At 44.7% G+C, this 22036-nt stretch overlaps 1 protein-coding gene across 4 annotated transcripts in view; it reads left to right on the forward strand.

Moving 5' to 3' along the window:
• LOC119464615 (uncharacterized) overlaps positions 1 to 22036 on the forward strand; it is a 98318-nt gene that overhangs the window by 39086 nt on the left and 37196 nt on the right. The window lies entirely within an intron of this gene.

The raw sequence follows: 22036 nt of genomic DNA on the forward strand, positions 1-22036 counted from the left end.
ACTCCGGAATCGGAGGTGTCGGCGGCGGCGCCGGCGTTGGAGGTGTCGGCCTCGGCGGTGGCGTCGGAGGTTTCGGAGGTGGCGTCACCTATGCTGGCTCGGGCTACGGAGCCGGAGGCCTTGGTGGAGGCTACGGTAGCTACGGGGGATACGGCGCTGGTGGCTATGGTGGCGGCAGTGGTGTCGTCGGCAAGGTCGTGCTCGTCAAGCGCCATAAATGAGCGCCCACTTCTGATATCTGCAGCATCCTGGTAAACTTATAACTTTGCTAGAAAACTAAAAATTATTAGAATTGATGCTTTGGGCAATATTCCTTGGTCGTTCTATGGTAAAGGGAGTGTCTTTCATCTTAGGCTGCTTCCCCAGTCATAATAAGCACATCGTGCTCTTTAGGTAGGACTATATGGCGCATGAATTTTTTAATTGTTGCAGGTGTTTTGATTTAAATACATCGGTAGTACTTGTCTATTTACTCATATTATTTGGACAAGAACTAAGGCAGGCAATTACTCATTCGGCAGCTTTTTTTTTTGGTAGTTTAATACTCTAAGTGCAGCAGTTGCTTGAGCCGTGCAAGCATATTAGTGGCGCTCGAGCATGTAAAGGAGCGATCACTGCTCATATCGAAGGAGGTCGTTTTTGTGGTAAACATTATAAGTATAAGAGTTTCTGCATTTTTATGTTGTATTTCACCACAGGTGTCTGAACTTTATCGGAATCACGGCTTCTTGTGGCAGGTTTTTACAGGTGCAGGTGTGGATCAAAATGTTGATCAGGTTTTCTGTATGTCTGATTCAGTGATATGCACTGTGCTGCCTGCTGCATGCCTATAGCATCAAATATGAAACCAAGTCACAAAATTCAATTTGTTCAGAGCACACCATTTTTTTCAGGTATGATCAAGTGTGCCACAGAAACGTGCGCTTTTCGGTTATATCCTAGTCTAAAGGTCTGTCAAACACCTCCGAAATTGCTGCAGCGTATGCGCGCGAACCACATGAGTTAATTTGCACGAACATATGTTGCTTAGGTGCACCCATATTTCTCTTCTTTTTCAGAGTGAAAAATCTTGCATCGAAAGCCGTACAGCGTCGGCCTCTAGGGGAAAGCCGCAGCTGTTCCCACCTGCCAGCTAAGTCGAAGAGATGACCTCAACCGTGCAAATTATGTTCGTGACTTGTGTAAATATATGTTGACGAGGCCGTCTTTCCTTGACGCCGGAAATAACTTGTTTTGCCTTATTCATATTCAACACAAACCTGCGTGACACACATGACTTTGTTGTAGGTGTTGTTCCGGCATTCTGCCAGACACCTGAAAACGGTTGCGAGTTTCCCAACAAAAACATATTTTCAGTACCCAAAATACATCGTTCCCTCACTCGGCTGAATGAAATGAGATGTATATTCATGGTTTTGTCTTATTTTTTTTTCTTTTAAACTGTATAGTGCACAATCTGCAGTTAGCGAAGTTAGTTCTGTCTAATGTGTACACATCCAATTCAACAGAAAATGTGCTCAGAGTTAGTGTTGGCAGTACAGCTTGGACCTTGCTGGCTGATTCTAAGTGCCCAGGCAGGTGAAGTACGCCTACATATAACTATGCCAACACAATGTTGGATCCAATTATAAGTATTTAATATTATTTTAACCCACACTGCGACATGTCAAACATGGAAACGGGGTGTTTCGTACGATAGCTGTCACGTCAGGGTACTTAGATGTCTGCAAAAACCTGTATGGGGCACTTTCGTCGATTTGTACAGGAAAATACATTGTTACAGTGTGTATAGACAGCACCAGTAAACTGAGGAATAAATTTTTCGCTAACTTTGTGGACCAAGACAGAAAGAAAAGGTGTTGAATTGTAAATAAATACACGGTTTGGAGAGAACGTCAGACAAACCTGTTTTTAATCACTTTTCCATATAGGCGTTTTTCCTTTACTTCTTTTTTTCTGAACACAACTTGATAAGATTGAGCACTGGAGCCCTCTTTAGGACTCACTATTTGAAAGGGAGTAAAATGTAGAGGAACAACAGGACAAGTACACAAGAAGGATCAAAAGAAACATAGCGCTGTGTGTCTATTGCTCGTTCTTGTGTTCTTGTACTGCTGTTGCTCTACAATGGATTCCACCTAAACATGGCTGACCTACAAGTCCTCATCGGAAACCTCATCGACTTTTCTAGGATGCGTAACTAATCAACTTCTTGACTGCTGCATATAGCAAAGTTGGCATCAACATGTACGCAAGCGAAAGTAAATGAGACGGCACGAGATATCCTCAGGTATCTGGCTCATGCAACGGCACAGCAGGCATTGAGCGCATTCTGTGTCCGTGCAGCAGCTTACGTGATATAAGCGGCGCTCTTCTGATTAAAGGCTAATTCGTCACAAACATACGGGTTGCTTACATGCGATGCCTCACAACTCAGGCGATGTCAGCTGCTTGTAACGTCTAACTCACACAATCCTGCCCGCTAAGGAAGCGCATGTTTTAAAACAAGGAAAGGTAACAAAGAGCAAATATATTGGTTTACTTTCCCGCATCATCATATGAGGTGGAACTAGGTTTTCTATTGCAGCTAGTTGAAGTCTCAAGCACTCGAATACAAGTTACATTAGAGGCCCAAGGCCAAATGTATACCGCAGTGCACGAGGCTTGCTTGTTTATGCCGAAAAAATGAGTACAGTAGCGGTTGTCGGCAAGCCCGTGGTGCCGTATACTCTGTCTAACAATGGCCATGTCATCTCCTATGGTAACATGTACCACTAACTAGTCATGATCATCGATCACAATCTCTCCTGGAGTCTACAATGCACATACTTGAAGAAGAGGTGGTCATTCATAGCTCTAAAGCCGAAGTTTTGATGCGTCAAGGCATGAGGTACATCTCTCACTGTGTTTTGGTTATGACAGTAACGATAAAGATTGTAGAATACAATATTTCATTTTCCTTTTAACTAAGGACGCAATAATGACATGTACTCAGCAAAGGAGGACAATGACTCAGCGAAGAAAGATTAACACTGAAAAACTGTTGGAATGGATTCGGATGTAAGTACTAAGTAAAGTAAATACTAAAGGATGGTGGTGGAAGTAAGTCATGAGCATGACTCAGCAAAAATGACAATGACTGGGCGAGAAAATAGAATAACACTCGAAAACCACTGAAATGGGTTCGGACAAAAATGATAGGACATGCGCCTCATGTAGGTAACGAAACAGCCGCCTACGTCTAGTTGCTCTCATGGTCGTTTCGTTAACTTGGTAGGCTCCCCGCACACTGCTCCGCATAACAGCTATTCCCATAGGCCATGTGAACTGCTGGCTTTTTATAGCGAGGAGCTTTGATGCGACTTGAAGAATATGTGCCCGCGAACTGGTAATTATATTTGCCCTCTACCCACTGAAGTTATACGTTCACGTTTATCAAAGGGTGACACACTCCGCCGTTGCGCAAATACACTCATCGGAAGAGTGCAGTATAAGCACATTTATGAAAGTGGAAGCTGGCACCTTTATTTTGTACTTCTTGGTTCATTCAGGAGAATACAAAGTTTGCTTGTTTGATATATTGGCTGATTGACTGCTCTATGCATTTTTAAGACCAGAAGCAAAGCGAGCTTGTGAGAGCTTCGAATTTTGCCACCTGGAGTTTCTGAACGCGTGCCTATATAAATGCTGATGTGCTTGCGACCACGCCGCAATGAGAATGTGGGCACTGCCGAAATGAAACTGAACACGAAACTTCCAGCTCATCTGCAGAACACCAGCCACGAAGCGACCACGTAGATGGGATGCAAATTTTCTCGTGCAGTGTCCTCACGGAAGTACTTATTTCGTTGTGCCCCGGCCACGTGAGTTTCATATCGAGTAACAAATATGAGGTGAGGCTGTGCACCATTGGGCAGACGATAAAGTTATCTCTACCAACTGACAGTGCAATCACAACAAGGAAATGATAAGCAATAAGCTCACATCAGTGACACACATCCGCCCTGCGCAGACAAACGCCACGTCTACACGCATCGTTTGAAACATTAGAGCCGCATGCATATTGTATTAGGGCCTGTGATCATTCAGCCTTGTCTGTGAAGGGAGGGTTATCAATTTGTCAGCTACGTAGTGGCCAAACCAATTAAGCGTTATGTGAGCTTGTCAGAATAGAGATTAAACGAGTCGGGCGCATACTGCTTATTGAGGAGGGCATTTTTTAGTCATTTATTTGCTTCTTTGTAGCGACAGTCCTTCATGGTTGACTAAGAGCCTCTTGATAAGAGATGCATGGTCTAGTTATTTACAGGCGACACAAAGAACGCGGACCCGGCAAATAACATGACTTGTGTGGCTTAGTTTATTTTTAAAGAGAGCCTTCAATGAAGATGACTGCGTGGTAAAAAAAAAAGCTGGTAATATAATCGACCAAACGTTAGCATTTACTTACAAAAATGTGTCCTGGATAAATGTGTAAACGTTTCCGGAAACTTCCAAAGCTCAGAAGCATTCAAAACTATTCTTAAATATTGTAGGCACACTAAAATGAACAGCAAAGTAAAAATAAAACCTAGAGATAACGATTTCTGTAATATCGCGTTCGCACCGTTTATGAAAAGGTAGGGACAATGTATAATAAATATTTCAGTATATTATATTACCAGCGAAGCTATTTAAGCCAGCCGTAATTAGTGGTGCGTAGCAAGAAACAGCCAAGTAAGAAAATAAACTTCCTTGCCGTGGCGGGATTCGAAGCGGCGTACCCCCGTTCCCAAGGCGAGCGTCGTAACCAATAGGCTATACTTTTTTTTAATACAGCCACTTACTTTATTCTTTTTCCAACATAGCAAGTACCAAGCACTGAAGCTTTTTCACAGATTTCCCAAACACAGAGAGAGGCAATCACACATCTACATAAAGACAAGTCTTTGCTGCAGGCACTTCATACCTTACATACATTATAACAGCACTAGGCTATACATCCACGCTTGCAGAACATGCATTTATGCGAACCATATGATTGCGTTCGAGCGTCGTCGTCTTCGGCCACAGCTGGCGCGTTCGCACGCTCGTGCTCTGCGAGGTGAAGAGGTTTTGCACGCTATGCCTCGGTATTTGGCTTTAGCCACAGGGACCTATTTGATGCCGTTTGTGGTTTTATTCAGTCAACAAAACTAATGAATAAAATATTAAATCCCTACTTTTACAATTCTCTGAGATATATTTCAGTTTTAATGCATGGAATTATTATTAAAAATTGTGCAGTTTAGGACAATTAATGTGTCTGTTCTGATTACTGAATTACAGAGTAATTGTAGTTTCAGAAACTGCCTAAAAGTTCAGGTGCCGAATTCATGGCCAATACGCCGGAGTGGGTACGAGCCATGTATTGAGGATATCATCATCGTCATCATTATGAGAGCAAGAGAGACGCATTCACGGAGGGGGTCTCCTGAAACGCGGCGTCGTAGGGAGCCTACATGCAAGCGAACAGCGCTTGCATGTAGGCTCCCTACGGTGTCGGCATTGGAACGCGGTGTCGGTGTTGCAAGCTGCGCTATGCAATGCGCAGTGACGGCCGTAAGTCCGAGATGCGCAAAAAGAAATTATCATCATCATGAGTAATAAGAAGTTCGCGCGCACTTCCGGAAAATGCTGGGCTACGATCATCCAGCTTCGCTGTTTCAAGCGTTGCGCGGCCGAGTGCAAGGTTAAGCGTTTTTTTTTTTTTGGTTAGGAATTCTTAGTGGCATTAAAAATTTGAGTATTGATAAATTTGCCACCACGAATGATGCAATAGGCACTCTTGCCGTTCAAAAAGGGAAGACGTTTTTGGGAGCGCTTGTAACACACTGTCTTTTGGCAGCTATTTGTGTGAAAGTCAAGTACGTCGAGCAGCCATGTCCAGTGGAGTCCTGGAATGAGGACACCATCCACTCGTCCTCAAGATCAACGATCTCGATGGTCTGAATAAATGTTTTTTTTCTCTCTCTCTCTCTCTCTATGCGTTCAATACATTGCCTATTTAACGCATGCGTTAGCCATGGTCAAAGCCACCCCGAATGTCTGAGCGAACCTAGACACATTGAATGGCGGTCACGAGCCAGTCATACAAATGAATTGAATTGAATTGAATTTTATTCCGCAACAAGAAAAAGTTACGAGGAGGGCAGGTAAAAGCTGTAAGAACAGCTTGCGGTGCCCTGACCCCCCTAGCACACGGGAAAGCATAAAAGCGTGCGGCTAAGGAAGTACAACCTACTAAGGAAACACAAAAGATATAAAACGTCACTTGAAAAGGGGATTACGAAGCAGTCATAAAGAACAAGGAAATCGTCGTATCACATCATTATACAAACATTAAACGCAGTTGTTTTGGTGATGTACTAGATATGTCAATGTTATTTTCTTTTATTATGTGGTTTAGAAGTGTAGGCAATTGAAATATTAACATTTGATTTCCGTAATTAGTTCTACATTTCGCGACATACCTAACTTCAGGATGGCGTACATTATAAGCATGAATGTTTCTAGCCTTGCTAGGCTTGTCATGTCATCATTATTTTTCAGCAAACCGAGTTTATATAAACGGCATAGCTTGTAATCATACATTGATGTAACCTGAATGATGTGGTACTTCTTAAACAAGTCTGCAGTGTGGTAGCGATATGGGACTTTACAGGCTAGGCGTGGAGTACTTTTTTGCAGGACGGTAAGTTTGCTAATGTTTCCAGCTGTTGTTGTTGACCATACAAGAAACGCGTAATTTAATAGAGACAAAAATAAAGAGTTATATATGAGTATGTTAACAGAGGTAGGAAAGTTGTAGCAGTGGCGGCGCATAATGCCTGTTGTCCTAGATAGTTCATTAATAATGTAGTTCACGTGATCATCCCATGTCATGTTTTGTGAAAAATACACGCCCAATGATTTGAAGCTTTTTACCACTTCAATTTTAGAGTTGTTTAACAAAATGGTGGGTAACTGGACATATGCGTGGCGGGGGTGAAATAAAACTGCCTTCGTTTTATTAATGTTTAGTTTTAGGGAGTTCATTTGGGCCCATGCATTAATTTCAGACAGTGCGCTATTCACTCGACCACCCAAATCGGCACATGATTTGCACGAAAAGAATAAATTCGTGTCATCAGCATAGATTATATAATGGGCTGTTTTATCAATGTGGACAATCTCATTAATATAAAGTATGAACAGAACGGTCCCAGGATGCAGCAAGCAGCGCTGCATCCTGATTTAGGCTGCGCACTGCTACATGAGCCTGTCCACCTGAAGTCATGTCGAGTGAATCGAAGGAATTGTCCAAGACATTGGTGCATACAGCACAGCAGCAAGCAGCGCTGAGAGCCAAGGATCGCGTGTTTGATCACAAAGCATATGTCTGCAAAGTTTCGCCTTTGGGTTTCATCAGTTGAAGCTGTGCTGTTAGAGAGAACGCCATCGGAAAACGATAGTTTAGAGTCTTCCAAGCAAATTGATAGTCAGGTGAAGTAAAGAAGGCCTTAAGTTACGCCGAATAGTTTTAACAAGTCGCACAGCTTTTTCAGACGATCAAGTGCCCAAAGTGATAGGCAAGATAACGGGATTTTACACGCTCCAATACATTTGTAGTCTTCGGTGATTCTTATGTCATGCTCTTTGCTTTCTCTTGTAAGGAATGAAGTAGGCTTTACATATCCTTTCTGGGGTTTTACGTGCCAAAATCAGTTCTGATTATGAGGCACGCCGTAGTGGAGGGCTCCGGATTAGTTTTGACCACCTGGGGTTCTTTAACGTGCACTACAACGTAAGCACACGGGCGTTTTTGCATTTCGCCTCCACCAAAATGTGGCCGCCACGGACGGGATTCGATCCCGCGACCTCGTGCTGAGCAGAGCAACGCTTTATCTCATTGAGCCATCGCGGCGCATGAAGTGGCCTTTACGCAGTGTTTGATGAAAGGAAGGTATTTCTCTGGAAACTTTCCTTCATTGAATGACTCCGAAAAGAACCTAAGCTTACTTAGGCCATGTAAATGTTAGCCTTCGTGAATGACTTTGAAAGTTGTCCTGTCTGTATTAATGTTGTTTTTATGCTCCACGGAAGATGAATATTAGTCCTGCCTCAAGTAAGGTGCGCGGATATGAAGCTGAGAGGGAGGGACTATAGAGATGGTACACACCTGTCGAGAACAAAAATATTACAAAAACTGGATTAATAAATGTGTGGCACAAGTTTCTTGCAGCAATGCTAGTTTCATGCAATTTATCTCAATGGTTCTCATCATGATATGTAAATCTTCATCGTTTCTCTTTCTGCATTTGATGCCTTGAGAAAAAAAAACAGGAACTAAATAACATTATCGTTTATAAATTTCTGTTTTTCTTTCTTTCTTTCCCATCACTCTATTCAGAACCTGTGTATTGTGCAGGAATAAGCATTCCCAGGACTTTATTTATTCAAGTAGAAAAAATCGCCGTATTGCGATTAGAAAGAAACAAACAAGAAAAAAAACGTCGGTTTCGAACACACCATAAAAAGTGGAGGAGAGAAGATGTTTGGACTCAGCCAAGAAAGACCCGCTCTTTTTTTGGTGTGTAACAATTAATATGCTCATATATCTTAGTTCTTCGAAAATAAATGAGATTTTATTGGTCTATATTAGGATGTGGATATTTTGGCTATAAATTGGCCGGCAGCTTCTACCCAACGTTAGACTAATGTACGAAACTTTGACTCTCTGGCTATAAGTGCAGTTCTCCTGGAGCTGGGGCTGAAGCTTCCTGAGGCACGCACCCGCTCAGATACCAATTATCAATCACATAAGAGGCATCAACAAACCATTCTTCAACGAAGGAACGCATGAATGACATGGCCCACGTGAGTCAAGACACCCGTATACCAGAAAATTAAATCTCACGTACCAATGTAAGATCGGAGGTTCCTATAACTTCAAGTGGACGAACTTCCCTTCGGCAAAGGTAAAAACAAAATTGAGAAGTGTTATATGTTTTTGCTTGCACATTTAGGACATTATTCACGAAATGCATAACCCATCAAAGCGCTCTTTCTGAAACATTTGAAGTCGTTTTCTTTGTAGTTTCGTGTTATTCTTGGGGGGATGACAATTTTCTTTTATGTGAACATTCTTTTCCACTGTGGGCTCCCGCGAAATTCAGCCTGGATTAACAAAAAACCTTTGTGACAGAATTGTTTGTAAGAAAACCTTCCAGCCAATTATGAAGCTGGGCATATGGTATTATTAATGAAGTCGACCGGCCAATCGCAAAAAAGCAATTTAAAGCAACAGCGTTTTCTATTCGGTCACATGATTTGCAATATTCGGCGTTGTACAGTAATTGTGCCTCGCTTTGGTGATCTCTTAACCTCCTGGTTAGCTTGGATGGAGCAGTGTCCCCCGGTAAATACGTTGGTTCGGGGATGCCGAATTTTCCTTCAACTGCGTAGCATTCTTTTTGAGGCAACCGTATGGGTTTTCTTCGTGTGGTCTTCCTACAGTCGGAGGAATGGCAATGTTTTCCCTTCAGGTTATTAAAGCTCATCCTTGAGCTCGCTGCAATTAAAAATGTGGTGAGAGTTTTCTATTATGGTTGGCAAAATAAAAATGTTAATCATCATTCTACGGCGATCTGATTGACTGCGTTTGGCCAACTTGCACATAACCAACCGGCACTGGTAACGGCGCGCCTTCCTGCATGGCCCACAAAACCCGATTTGACCGCGAAAATTCGGTGTTCGATACTGCACGTCATGGGTGAGAAAGATGTAGGAACACGGCTGAACCCTTTGAAAATTTGTTGAACCTGTCCTAAAATTGGTGGTTTTCAGTACGCGCCACTCGCCACAAGTGAGTAGCCATACGGCCGACTCGTGAAAATCCCGCACCCTGTAAAATTTTCAGAAGGAAAATCAGCACGCGCATTGCATGCGTAAATACGGTAACCAAACAGGGTGCCTCTGTATAACGCACACCAATGGATATCGGAAGTAAAGAACCCAGCTTAAGCTTTCCGGCTTTCCCGTAATACACACGTTATATATTCTGCGTCCTCTTTTGTTTGACTATGGGAGAGGGTCAATTGCTTATGCTGCTGGCGATGTCGAGATACGCCGGTATAACCAAGAACGAGAAGCCCCGGGGTGGGGGAGGACTGCTCTTTTTTTTTGGGGGGGGGGAGGAGGGGGGGCTGCTAGATGGCAGGCAAAGGGTTAGCACACGGAACGTGGGAAGCGAAGCAGGAATACAGAACGCGATTTGACCAAACCGCACTGAAAAATAACGTGCTGTGGGCGGCGTTCTTGAGAAGTTACGTACGTGGCGGAAGCATGGAAAGAGAAATTGACCGCCTCTTCCGTTCCAGGACGGAGAGCGGCAGGCAACAAACCGCCGAACACTGTTGCGCTACTGTTCTTTACTTTCTGCTTCGTTTCCGTTTCACTTCCTTCTCTCGGCGTGTCGTCTAACTCGAATTCTAGATCGAGATGAGCAGGAGAGGATTATTACGTGCGTCGCGTCCCGTTTGCGTATGCTCTCGCGCTGCTGCCTTGAGGAAGCGTTGCTCCGGGACTGTCACGGCCGGAACGCTTTCCCTCGCCCTACCACCTGTGTCCGAAACGGAAAGGGTGGTCATCAGAAGCTATGCGCAACTAGCGAGGGTGTATACCTGTGCGGAGTGGAGGCACACCTTAGGCCCTTCCCCTGTGACGTAAAGAGAAGGGCAGCGTGGGGCGGTGCGTGTCGGTTGGGTATAAAAACTCGCCTGGCTGAGCGCAGAACACGGACATCTTCCAAAGCCTCTTGCTTGCTTGTGCTCTGTGGTATCGGCCAGTCTTCACCATGAACGCCCTTGTAAGTATCTGCCGGTGTGCCGCTCCCGGAATGCCCGAACGCCGCATTCGGTTCAGAAAGATTCTTGATTTGATAAATGCAATAGCTCCCTTTACCGCCACTAAGGGTTTCGAATAGGGCCGGTGATTGTCGAGAACGTTTGAGGTGCGTCTCTAGATAATTACTGCTTCAAGCATTGAACCGTAAGGATATTTTGGTTCATGACAGAAATGTAGGTGCTGCTGCTATATGAAACGCAAATATTGTAAAGTGCTCGCGCTATCACTTCGCCTAAAAGGTTGTCAGTGCATTGTGCACGCAGTACAGTAAGTAAGCAAACGATTTTGTTTAACCGTAGTTTGAGTTAATGCTTACAAAGGATGGCTTAAACAAGAAGTGATACATCAGTGCACGTCCTGCACTATAATGGCACAAGTAGGCTCAGAAGCACCTTGTTCATTCGTTAATCCTTGTAATCGCATATAGCTTATTTTAACTTTGCAAAGAGCGGCGTTGAGATAGCTCCAAATTGTGTGCAATGCATGCAGTGTATTGCAACGTGCTTAACATATAGAGCAAAAGCTTTGCTGTTTGCACGGCATGACAGGCCATTGGAGTAGTGTAGCATTGCTCCAGATTCTCATTGCGTATGTCAGAACCAGACTGCATGGTTATCACTGCCAAAGAAAGCTCATTTTTCCAAATTTTCCAAATGATCATTTTATGCTTTTCGAGGTCGTGCACTATTACGTCCCGTCCTCCGTGCAGAAAACAATAATTGAAACTTGAGTGACATATCGTCACCAAGAAAAAAAAAGAAACTGGGACAACACTATTGGAGCTCCTGACTATGACTCAAGCATTGAAATCGGTCAGCGAGAACCATTCTAATTTTCTGCAGCACTTATAAAAAATACTGGAGGGTAACATTCGCAAACCTCGTATAAGTAGCGGCACCAAGATTAACTGCTGATAAACGAGGCAGCACAGAATCAAGGAAGTAGTGTTCCCTGAGAGTCGAGGACCGCAATTTGGCCTATTATTTGCCACGAAGGCATAATTGGTAAGGTTGGTTCTAATTAAGGTCATTGTTCGATATGCTTTTATAATCAATAAGCGATCACGTATCGGACACTTGTGCGCAGTACTCCAACATTATATTGAGAGCATTGGTGTGCAACAGAATTTCTGTGCAAGTCAAAACTGCTCTTTGCGTTATGAGCTCAGCTTAAGCCGTGTCGTTCTTTCGGAGCATTTCCGCTAAGACAACTTCAACGACTTTTGCGGGAAGGAAGGTTTTAGCGAAAATCACGTGAGCGTAGATATGAAGGCTCCATAATTTTTACCATTCCTTTTAACATCTTTATTATTCACGCTTTTTCAGCCACTATCAGCGCCTACAGAGTTCTGACAGATTACATTAGTTGATTAATCTCATTAGCTTGAGATAGCTAAATATGGTTTTCAACTGCACAGTGTGATATACTAAGGAAGAAAGCGTAGTTACCGAACCAGGCAAAGCTTGGTTGTGTTGTTGAATGCTTGTTTTTGTGCACGTGTTAAAATCAAGGGTCAAAAGCGTGGTAACAACGCCGGTGTTCGGGACAAGCAGCTTATAGTCAGAGTGAAATTTAAAGTATGAGAAATGTTTGAGCATGAAGTCACAGATTTCACGCTAAACGTAGACACCGAGACGCAGTGAAAGAAGTCACAAGCGGAGTAAGGTACAGATGCGAAGTTGTAAACTACTACTCTTATAGAATGACGCTACCGATTACCTCATCTTTCACAGAACTTACTTGTTGGAGGTGCCTTAAATTGGACGAAAATTAGAGAAACTACTGTGGAGTTCCGTAAAGTGGTACCGATACACCGTTGTGCGGCTCTTCGGTCGTGTCTTTCATTGCATTCCAGGCACAACAATGGCTGCCGAAAGGAAAATGTAGGTTAATTTGCCACGTTGGGAAGCTCGGCCTGATTTACAAAAAAAAAAAAATCCTTCATAACTGCTTAGTGATCGGTCGGCCGCTTTCGCTAATTATTGCCTCCATCAAAAGGTTTGGCTGTAAATTGTCCTTGCCTAGATTGCTAGCTCACGCGAATTTTGAGAATACGGGCTCCGCTAGTTTGTACTAGTGCCCAAGGTGGTCCAGTGTAGACGAGTAACTGTCGCAGGTTTGCAATCGTCAGCTCAAATGTGCACCGATTTAGAGTCTGCTGTGTATTTACAGGCTCCAAAAGAAGTTAGTGAGCGTGGTTCTAGATAGTAACGACCTTCATAAAACTCTTCGCCTTCCATACGAATGAGTATGAAGCCCGAAGTTCCTACGTGTAATTTTCACATTTATTTATTTGACATCGTTATCATCAGTCAACAGTAAAAAAACCATTAGGATGCAGTGCAACCCACCATATTGTAAAATTACTATTTCTGGGGCTTACAGCAAGAGTAACATTCAAACATGCAGCTAACACAGCAGACGCCTGAAATAAAGAGACAAATAAGTTCATTCACACATTAGCAAGCGTACTCGAAGAAAGAAGCAGGACAGCATAAACTGCAGCAAACGAGTCTCACAAAAGAAAGCCGCGAGGCGCCACAAAGCATATTTAACATTGTGTGCCGTACAGCAAGAGACTGGTAGAATGAACAGTCTGTGCGTCAATATTGTCGCAGGTGTGCACCGTCCTACTCAGTGCCCTGGTTGCCAGCGCCTTTGGCGGATTTATCGGAGGCGGCGGCGGTGGTCTGGGTGGTGGTGTGGGTGGAGGATACGTCGGTGGAGGCGGTCTTGGAGGTTACGGTGGAGGTCTCGGAGGCTACGGCGGATACAGCGGAGGCTACGGCGGAGGCTACGGTGGAGGTCTCGGAGGCGGCGTTGGATTCGGAGGCCTGGGTGCCGGTGGCATTGGAGGAGGCGGCGGCGGCAACGTCGGTGTGGGAAGCAGCGTCGTCCTTCTCAGCGGTGGCCGGGCGGGTGCCAGCAGGTCCGTGGCCGGACCGGCGTTCCTGGTACGCACTGTGCACCACGTCAATCAGGTTTCCGGTGGCGGAGCTGTTGTAGCCCACTCCGGAATTGGCGGCGTCGGCGGAGGCGCCGCCGTTGGAGGCGTTGGTCTTGGAGGTGGCGTCGGAGGTTACGGAGGTGGCTACGGAGCCGGAGGTCTCGGTGGAGGCTACGGTGGCTACGGTGGTTACGGCGCTGGTGGCTATGGTGGATATGGCGGCTCCGGCGCTGGTGGCTATGGCGGTGGCAGCGGTGTCGTCGGCAAGGCCTTGCTGATCAAGCACCACAAATGAGTGCCCGATTCTGATGAATGCAAAAATCCGGTAAGTCACTTTTTATTGCGCTTCGAAATTGAAAATTATTGAAACGTAGGCTTTGCGCAATATGTATTGGTGGTTGGACAGTGGCGCTTCATCTAGACAATTTCATCACTAAGCGGGCTGTGCTCTTGAGGCAAGATGATAGATAGCTTGAAAAAAGTTATAAGACTGCTTGCGGCTTTCTAGATTAAGTGAAGCGTATAGTACAGTTTTTTATCTCCCCAAAGAACCTTGACAAAAACGAAGGCGTACACTCATACATTGGGCAGCGTTTTGTTGGTGGCTTAGCATTTGAAGTGTAGCCATCGCATGGGTCGTAAAGTCCCATTCAGTGCGCTTGTGATTATATAAACGCGATCACTGCTCGCCTTGAACTATGTGGTTTTGGGGATAAACAATGTAAAAATGATACCTTATTTAACAGAAGTTCTATGCTAAGGCAGGTGTGGTAATTTATTAGAATCGCAGCTCTCTGTGTAAGATTTTGGTAGGTGCACGTCTGACACAGATAGTAAATAGAATTTCAGTATATCTGACTTGAGTGATTTTAGTTGCCTAGCGCAGGCTTCTAACTGCAAATATGAAGCAAAATAACAAAAAATGGTCATAGTACATCACATGCTTTAGGTGTCATCAAATGTTCCACAGAAAAGAACGTTTTTCGGTTATATCTTAGTGTAACAAAATGCCTGTTACATATCTTCCAAATTCTTTGACCTTATTCGCTCGAAACGGGTATAGTGTGCGTGAACATTTGCTAAGTAAGTGTACTCATATTTCTCTTTCCTTTCAGGGTGAAGAATCTTCCAGCGAAAGCAGTACAGTGTCGGCCTCTGGGGGAAAGTGTCAGCAGCTCACACCTGCCATCCAAGTCGAAGAAATGACCTCAACAGTGCAAATTATGTTCATAACTTGTGTAAATATATATATATTGACGAAGGCCTCGCTCTTCGGCAACGGAAATAATCTGTTTTGTCTTCTTCATATTCATCATAAACCTGGATTACACATACGACCTTGTCGTAGGCGCTTCTTAGCGCCTACATATGCGCGTCATGCAAGCGGTTGCGAGTTGGCCAACAAACACATGACGTCATTGCGCAAAGTACTATATTTCCTGAACCTACCTGATGAAATGACACGTCTAGTCATTGGTTTCTGATATTGTTCTTGCTTTTTCGACAATGGCACACAACCTCCTGTAAACAAAATTAGTTTTCAACAAACTGGAATTTGCCGAATATGCGCACAAAATGTATTGCAAGTAGATCTGAGACTGGGCTGGCTGATATGAATTGCTCTGGCACGCCCAAACTATATCTACACACAATCCTGTTTACATACCGTCACGTTCAATATAGACCTTATATTTTATTTCTGAGTGTAACATGTAAAACGTAATGATCAGTTTGCAGTGTGAAGGCTGGTATATGTGTGAAGGCTGGTATATGTAATAGCTGACGCGTCATGGTACCTAAGTTTATGCTTACACCGGAATGTGGCACTTTCGTCTATCTGTGTAAAAGAAACCTAGTATAATTGTGGCGGGCAATTAATTAATTATGTATTTATTTATTTATTTATTTATTTATTTATTTATTTATTTATTTATTTATTTATTTATACTGTAAGCCGTAAGCCGTTACAGGGTGAATGCAGGAAATACAACTTAACAAGTGCACACAGTCACTAGTACAAACTGTTAAACAAACCTAGTTCAATCAAATAGATTGCTGCAGTTACTTTCAAACGCAGTGTTACTAGCATTTATTTGATTTTCTTCATTCCCCATGAGGGCCTTGTGCAAATGCTCCCGACGATAAAAAGAAAGAAATAGAACCAGTAAACTTAGGAGAAAGCTTTATTCTAACATTGTGCGCAGTGACAGAGGATAGAGCGTTGTAGATTAAATTAAAGACTTGGGCCTTGGGTAGAACATCAGTGAAACCTTTGTCTTGGTTCCTTTTTCAATATGACTGTTTTTTGTTTTTTTTTCCCCGGAACCCGTTGTCACGGAGAGAGAGCTATTGATTACATTTACCTTTGGGACCACGACTGTACGAGGATGGGTTACTAAATAGCTTGCTCACTACCGCATAAAGCAAAGAACGGCATCAACCTGTACGCAAGCAAGGTTATATAAAACAACGCGTGCAATCCTCAACTCGGGCCGTGTGGCAACGACATAGTAGACGTCAATCACACTCTGTGATCGTGCTCCAAATACCGTGATGAAAGGGACGCTCGTTTTGAGAACACACAGAAGACAGGTGCTCCGCACAAGCGCATGTAAACACTGTCTTCCCATAAAGGCCCAATACAGCCAGCAAACAATCGTCACGGCTTGCTGCATTCTTGGGAGACACTGGTCTGCTGAATGGATGGATGGATGAAGAACTTTATTTGTGCCCTTTAGGGCGCGCGCTAGCGCGCAGCGGGCCGCTCCCACGTCGGGACAGAGAGGCCGAGCCTCTCCGCCGCGTCGCGGGCCCGTTGGAAGTGCGGTAAATTACACTGGTGGCGCTGGAATAGATGCTCAGCTAGGCCACGCTGTCACCGGCCAGGCTCAACCGGCCTGCAGCTACAATCGCACTGCTACCTCAGCAAAACACCTGTTTCTGCTCTGAGTTGCCTTCCTCGTTCATTCACATTGTCACCTCTTACCGTATCACGTGCACGAGCTTAACAAGCCTGTGACTAGGCCAACCGTTCCAGATATGATTAGGCTTTGTCTCCCTATCGTGCGCCCCCCTCCCCATCTAATGGCCTTGGGGTTTCGTGCATGTCTGCAGAATATGACTGATGGGCCACTGAGACTGCACATGAGTATTTGTTTATGTATGCGCGTCATATAAAAGAACTCTTCACTGAAGCAAGGAGCGTGTGAAGGCCAGGCACATCACACTAATATTTGCGATATCAGTTATACAACGTACACTCGTTGCGCATTCCCGCCATCGACGGCACCACCGTTGTCGCCGTGCTGTCCTGGTATCGACGACGCACGTGGCGCTTGAAGGGTGAAGGCTGTTTCAAATGATGCGACTGGAATGAAAGAAAAAAAAAAGTCGCAGTTTCACCTGAAAGGCGAAGCATCAATTGCAAAAGCAAATTTGTAGAGAGCTATACGGAGTAATGATATTAGCTTTATCAGCTGTATAAACTTGGACATGCAGCAGCACCGGTACAGTGTAATACGTACTCTGTAGCACCGGCAACGCGCAGAACTGTTGTCGACGCCGTCGGCGTTTTGCCCGCGTTCGCTCAAAATGCGTGCGGCGTTGGTGACTGTTGCCGGAGCCTCTGATATAAATAGGCACTTGGTGCCGCAGCTAAACGTCGCCTCCCTTCCCTCCCCTCCTCCCCCACGGCCTCTCGCGCGTCGGAAGAAGGCGCGTTTGTTCTACATATATGGCGATTGTAAAGGAGGAAAGAGACGCCTACTTCTGCAGCCCTTAAGGGAGTACGGCGCAGAACGCGCGTTTGTTCTCCGCCGTGCGTTCACTCCCCGTGAAAGCGCGCACCCCTCGCACCCTTTCACTCGCACATACAGCATTCGGCGGCGCGCGGCGACGATTTCATCTCCATTGACGTCATACGGAACCTCACGGCGATGGAGACAGCGACGGCAGAAATCTGCTTTTGAGTGTCCATATAATTGCTATCGCAATAAAAAAAGTCGGCGCAGTCGCGCGTGTCGCTATGAGATCTTGAGAGAGCCCATTTCACACGATTGACATTCTAACAATGCGGCCGGTGGTACGCCCCTTGTTGCTTGCTGCCAGTTTTTCGTGCCATACACCGCATTATTTTTCAAATGTAACGAAAAAAACTGCGCGTTATGATATTACTGACCCGTCTTCAATAGGATCAAAATTTACGCGTATATTTAAAATTTAAAAAAAGGCTTCGGAGTGTAAATTTCTTTTGGAGTGCGCAACAGCGGTTCCTGAAATTCAGTGCGGGGACATAGGGCGGAAGTTCATAGCTGCACGCAACTCGTCCTTCAGCGCTATTTGCAGTTTCATGTGCCTTAGATCTATGTCCGTGCCGTTGTATGCGCTACAACCACATACAAAATGACCAATCAACGAGCCCGTGTAACAAGCCTCATCGCATATGCAGTATTCAAAATTCGGCTGCAGCGAAGGCATCGTGCCAGCGCTACCCGTTCCTAGCGTCCGCTTCTAAAAAAATACTGTGTGTATATATTGCTCGTAACTGCGCATAAGCGGTGCCTGCTCTTATAGCCATCACCTTGCGCCAAACCCATCAACAAGCACCAACCAGAAGGCTCACGTCTGCCCTTGAAGCAAGCCGCAAATGATATATGTGTAATAACTGAACGGGGAATATAATTTCTATTGGGAACTTCAAACTTCAATCTGGTTCGTCCTCCGCAGCGTGTGTGCTGTAAAACGCATAGAAGCCCCCTCTGAATATTTCAAAAGGCGTAAAAACCGACACCGCACGTTTTTTTTTTCTTTTTTAAGAGCTGCTGTCACTTGTGTACGTAGCATCCTAGTATTCTAACAGACAAAGGCATCGTCTACTTTCTCGTCCAGTGTCTCGCACCGTTAGTATATTGTGAATATTTACCAAGAATCTTTACCTGTCTTTACCAGACAAAGGCATCGTCTACTTTCTCGTCCAGTGTCTCGCACCGTTAGTATATTGTGAATCTTTACCAAGAATCTTTACCTGTCTTTAACAGACAAAGGCATCGTCTACTTTCTCGTCCAGTGTCTCGCACCGTTAGTATATTGTGAATCTTTACCAAGAATCTTTACCTGTCTTTACCTTATTGTGAATCTTTACCTGTCCTCGCTACGACGTGCAACGCCTCTCTCTCAGGACCACTTTAAACCGACTGGACTCGAGACCCTTCGCTAAGTGAAAGATACTCGGACCGTGGCTACACCCGTCACTGGCACAAAAAGCGATGCGTGCATTAGTGCAGTATTTGAAGTGCACCGGTTTAAGAGACCGCCTATAGTGTCCCTGTACATCGTCCCACGTGTACTCAGTACTCATTCTCTCCCTATTTTATTCTTTCTATGCCCCCTTTCCCTCACCCCTAGTGCAGGGTAGCAAACCGGACGCTCTTCTGGTTGACCTCCCTGCCTTTCCTCTCCTTGCTCTCTCTCTCTCTTTACCAAGAACTTTAAATCAAAATGCCGCAGTACGTAGTGCGGTGGCATAGCCCCACGGTAAACATAAAATACGTTGTGATGAGTACATTTCTTTGTTTAATAACCAAATAGGGCGCTTGAATTTTGTATTCGTGTTGGCAAGTGTAATGTACGAAACTACCCGATATCGTTGACATGCGTGTGCTTCTACCTGCGTCAGCGCATTATCTTAATGAGGGGCGCAAAACCCCAGATTACCAAACACCTATGAAACTGGAGCAAATGTTATGGTTCCTTTACAGGAAATTAAAGCAAGCATCCCAATCTGTTAATATATTCATGTACTTAAAATGTATTACATCACTGTAAGAGCATGCTATTAAGAACCACTCCCAGCTACATTAATCGACGACAACAAGAAAGTGCAAGGAAAGCCTCAAGGCACAATATAATTTGGTATCCCTAATTGATTGTATTTGCTTAGCAAAACTTTATGCCTGCTTGAATTGCATGCATTCTCCCAACGCTAAAAATAGGGGAGACCGAGTTCTTTTATTGCTGTTAAAAAGATTCTTGAATTTCAGTAGCACACTACAGATTTTTCTGAGGAAACTTGTTAAGCATTGACAATATCTTAAAGTTTTTATATGAGCATTCCGCATGAACAACAATGGAATAAAGCTTTCCCTTTGCTAGTTTCAGAATACAAACGTCGTCAAATTTTTTTTTACGAGACCACATTAAAGCTATAAGACATACGCAATAAAAGTGTGCCCGAATACAATGCACAGCCTGAACTCAGTAGTTCAGAATGGTTGAGTGACCGGACGTGGACAGCGTCATCGTTCGTAGAGCTCCTACCTCGCGGTGACTGCAAGGGTCTACGTGTGTTTCTCCTGTAGCCCATGGACCCGGCAAGCGGCATGACCTTGGGTGGTCTCACACAATGGCGCGACCAGTGCTTTTTTTTTTTTTTTCTTGAACACGCAAGCGTAGATGTCTAGGCGCGCTGAGGGCCGTGGAGGGGTATGTGAATAGCGAAGTACAAAGGGGGAAAGTACAAAGGAGCACGCTGAGCGCGTGGCAAACCGACGCCGCAAATCTTGGTGGCGTTGAGCGAAGCGGAAAAGGAGAAAAGACGCGAAGCTTGCCAGAGGAGGAGGGTACGCGGAGGCGCGCTGGGTTGACCTCCTCTGGCAGTTGCTACGGGTGCTGTGCGTGGAATGGGCGTAGCGGCTTCGTCTCGTGGTGGTCCCGTATGCTGTATGTGCGAGTGAAAGCGTGCGACGGTGAGCCGGCGATGGCGGCTTAATCTCGCGCACGCAAGGGAGGAAAGCGGGGAGGAAGCGCGCCGTCTTCCCAACAGAGGGAGGGGGGGGGGGGGGGGGGGGGGGACGTGACTTTTACTCCGGCGGCTGCTGCTTATGGCACGACCTCGCGAGCCCTATCTTGCAAGCGATCTGCGTTGCGGACTGTTGAGGCGGACAGAGGGCCGAAAGCTCCATGTGCGTTATCGCACCCATATACATATGCTTGCTCGTCACCCGCGTTCACTTAGTGAAACGTCATTGTAACTTTTGTTTTTGCGAAATATGGCTGCCAACGCGCCCGATGTGCGATTCCGTTTGTACATGTATTTAACCCATTCGTGTGTATCTTAATACGCGCATTTGTTTGTGTCATGTCCTGATTATTGTACTTGCAGTGATGTGAGCATTTTTTTTCCTATGTTGCACCACAGTCATTCAACATTGTGTTAAAATGTACGAGGTGTGGCCACCCTATAATTGCCAGTAATGGCCAAGATAGCCAGCAGTGTGGGGAAAAATATGATGCGAATCCAATGCACTTTGAATCGACATGACGCGAAGCTTTCCTGCAATGGTAAAATAAGTTGTACAAAACTTACTCCAATCTGTTTAATTGTCATTATAATCATCCAATACAACTTGGCCTCCTATTCAATGTTTTCTTTAGGTCACAAGTTTAATGTCATGTAATGTATACATAGGCCGGGGAACTCACTCAAAAGTCACTCAGCTCATTAAGACATGGACCTACTTGTGAGGCTGGGTTAGTGTGAGCCTGGCTGATTATAATTTTGGTGAAAATGAGTCCGCGCAAGCCCGGCTGAGTAGTATTCTGGGGAGTCTGCACAGACGTGCTATAAAATCACACAATGGCATAAATCAGCAAGCAGCTGCATCTCACAATCAAACAGAATGATTCAGATACACAAATGTCATGTTGCCTTTGTATATCTTCTAAGTTGCATGATACTTTACGCACAGCGGCAGTAATGACAAGATGGTGGTATATGAGTTCATGCAGTACTACATCTAATTGCAAACTCATGAGCAACATTGCTTCTCGCTTGTTGGGCATGGCTTATGCCTCGTGATACCTCTGCACAATTTATTAGCTGTGCACATGTCAGAATTCCCCCAACTTGAAAGGATGATACCATTCACAGGTAGGGATGCAACTGGCAGTCTTAACTGCACGATCTTGATTTGCTTTTCCTTAATTTGTTATCTACTGTTTAGAAAAACAATATGTTTGCCTGCTTTTCACATTGTTTTATGTGTTCTACAGGAGATAGAGAGAAGCAAGTAAAAGCACGGTTGTTTACTGTGCAGTAGTTTCTTATAATACTGTGATAAGCTGCCACCAGCATAAACGAACGAATTTAATGCACTTAAAGTGAGCGCAATAAATTACATTTCAAGT

Source organism: Dermacentor silvarum, chromosome 9, assembly GCF_013339745.2.
Source record: "Dermacentor silvarum isolate Dsil-2018 chromosome 9, BIME_Dsil_1.4, whole genome shotgun sequence".
NCBI classification, from domain to species: domain Eukaryota; kingdom Metazoa; phylum Arthropoda; class Arachnida; order Ixodida; family Ixodidae; genus Dermacentor; species Dermacentor silvarum.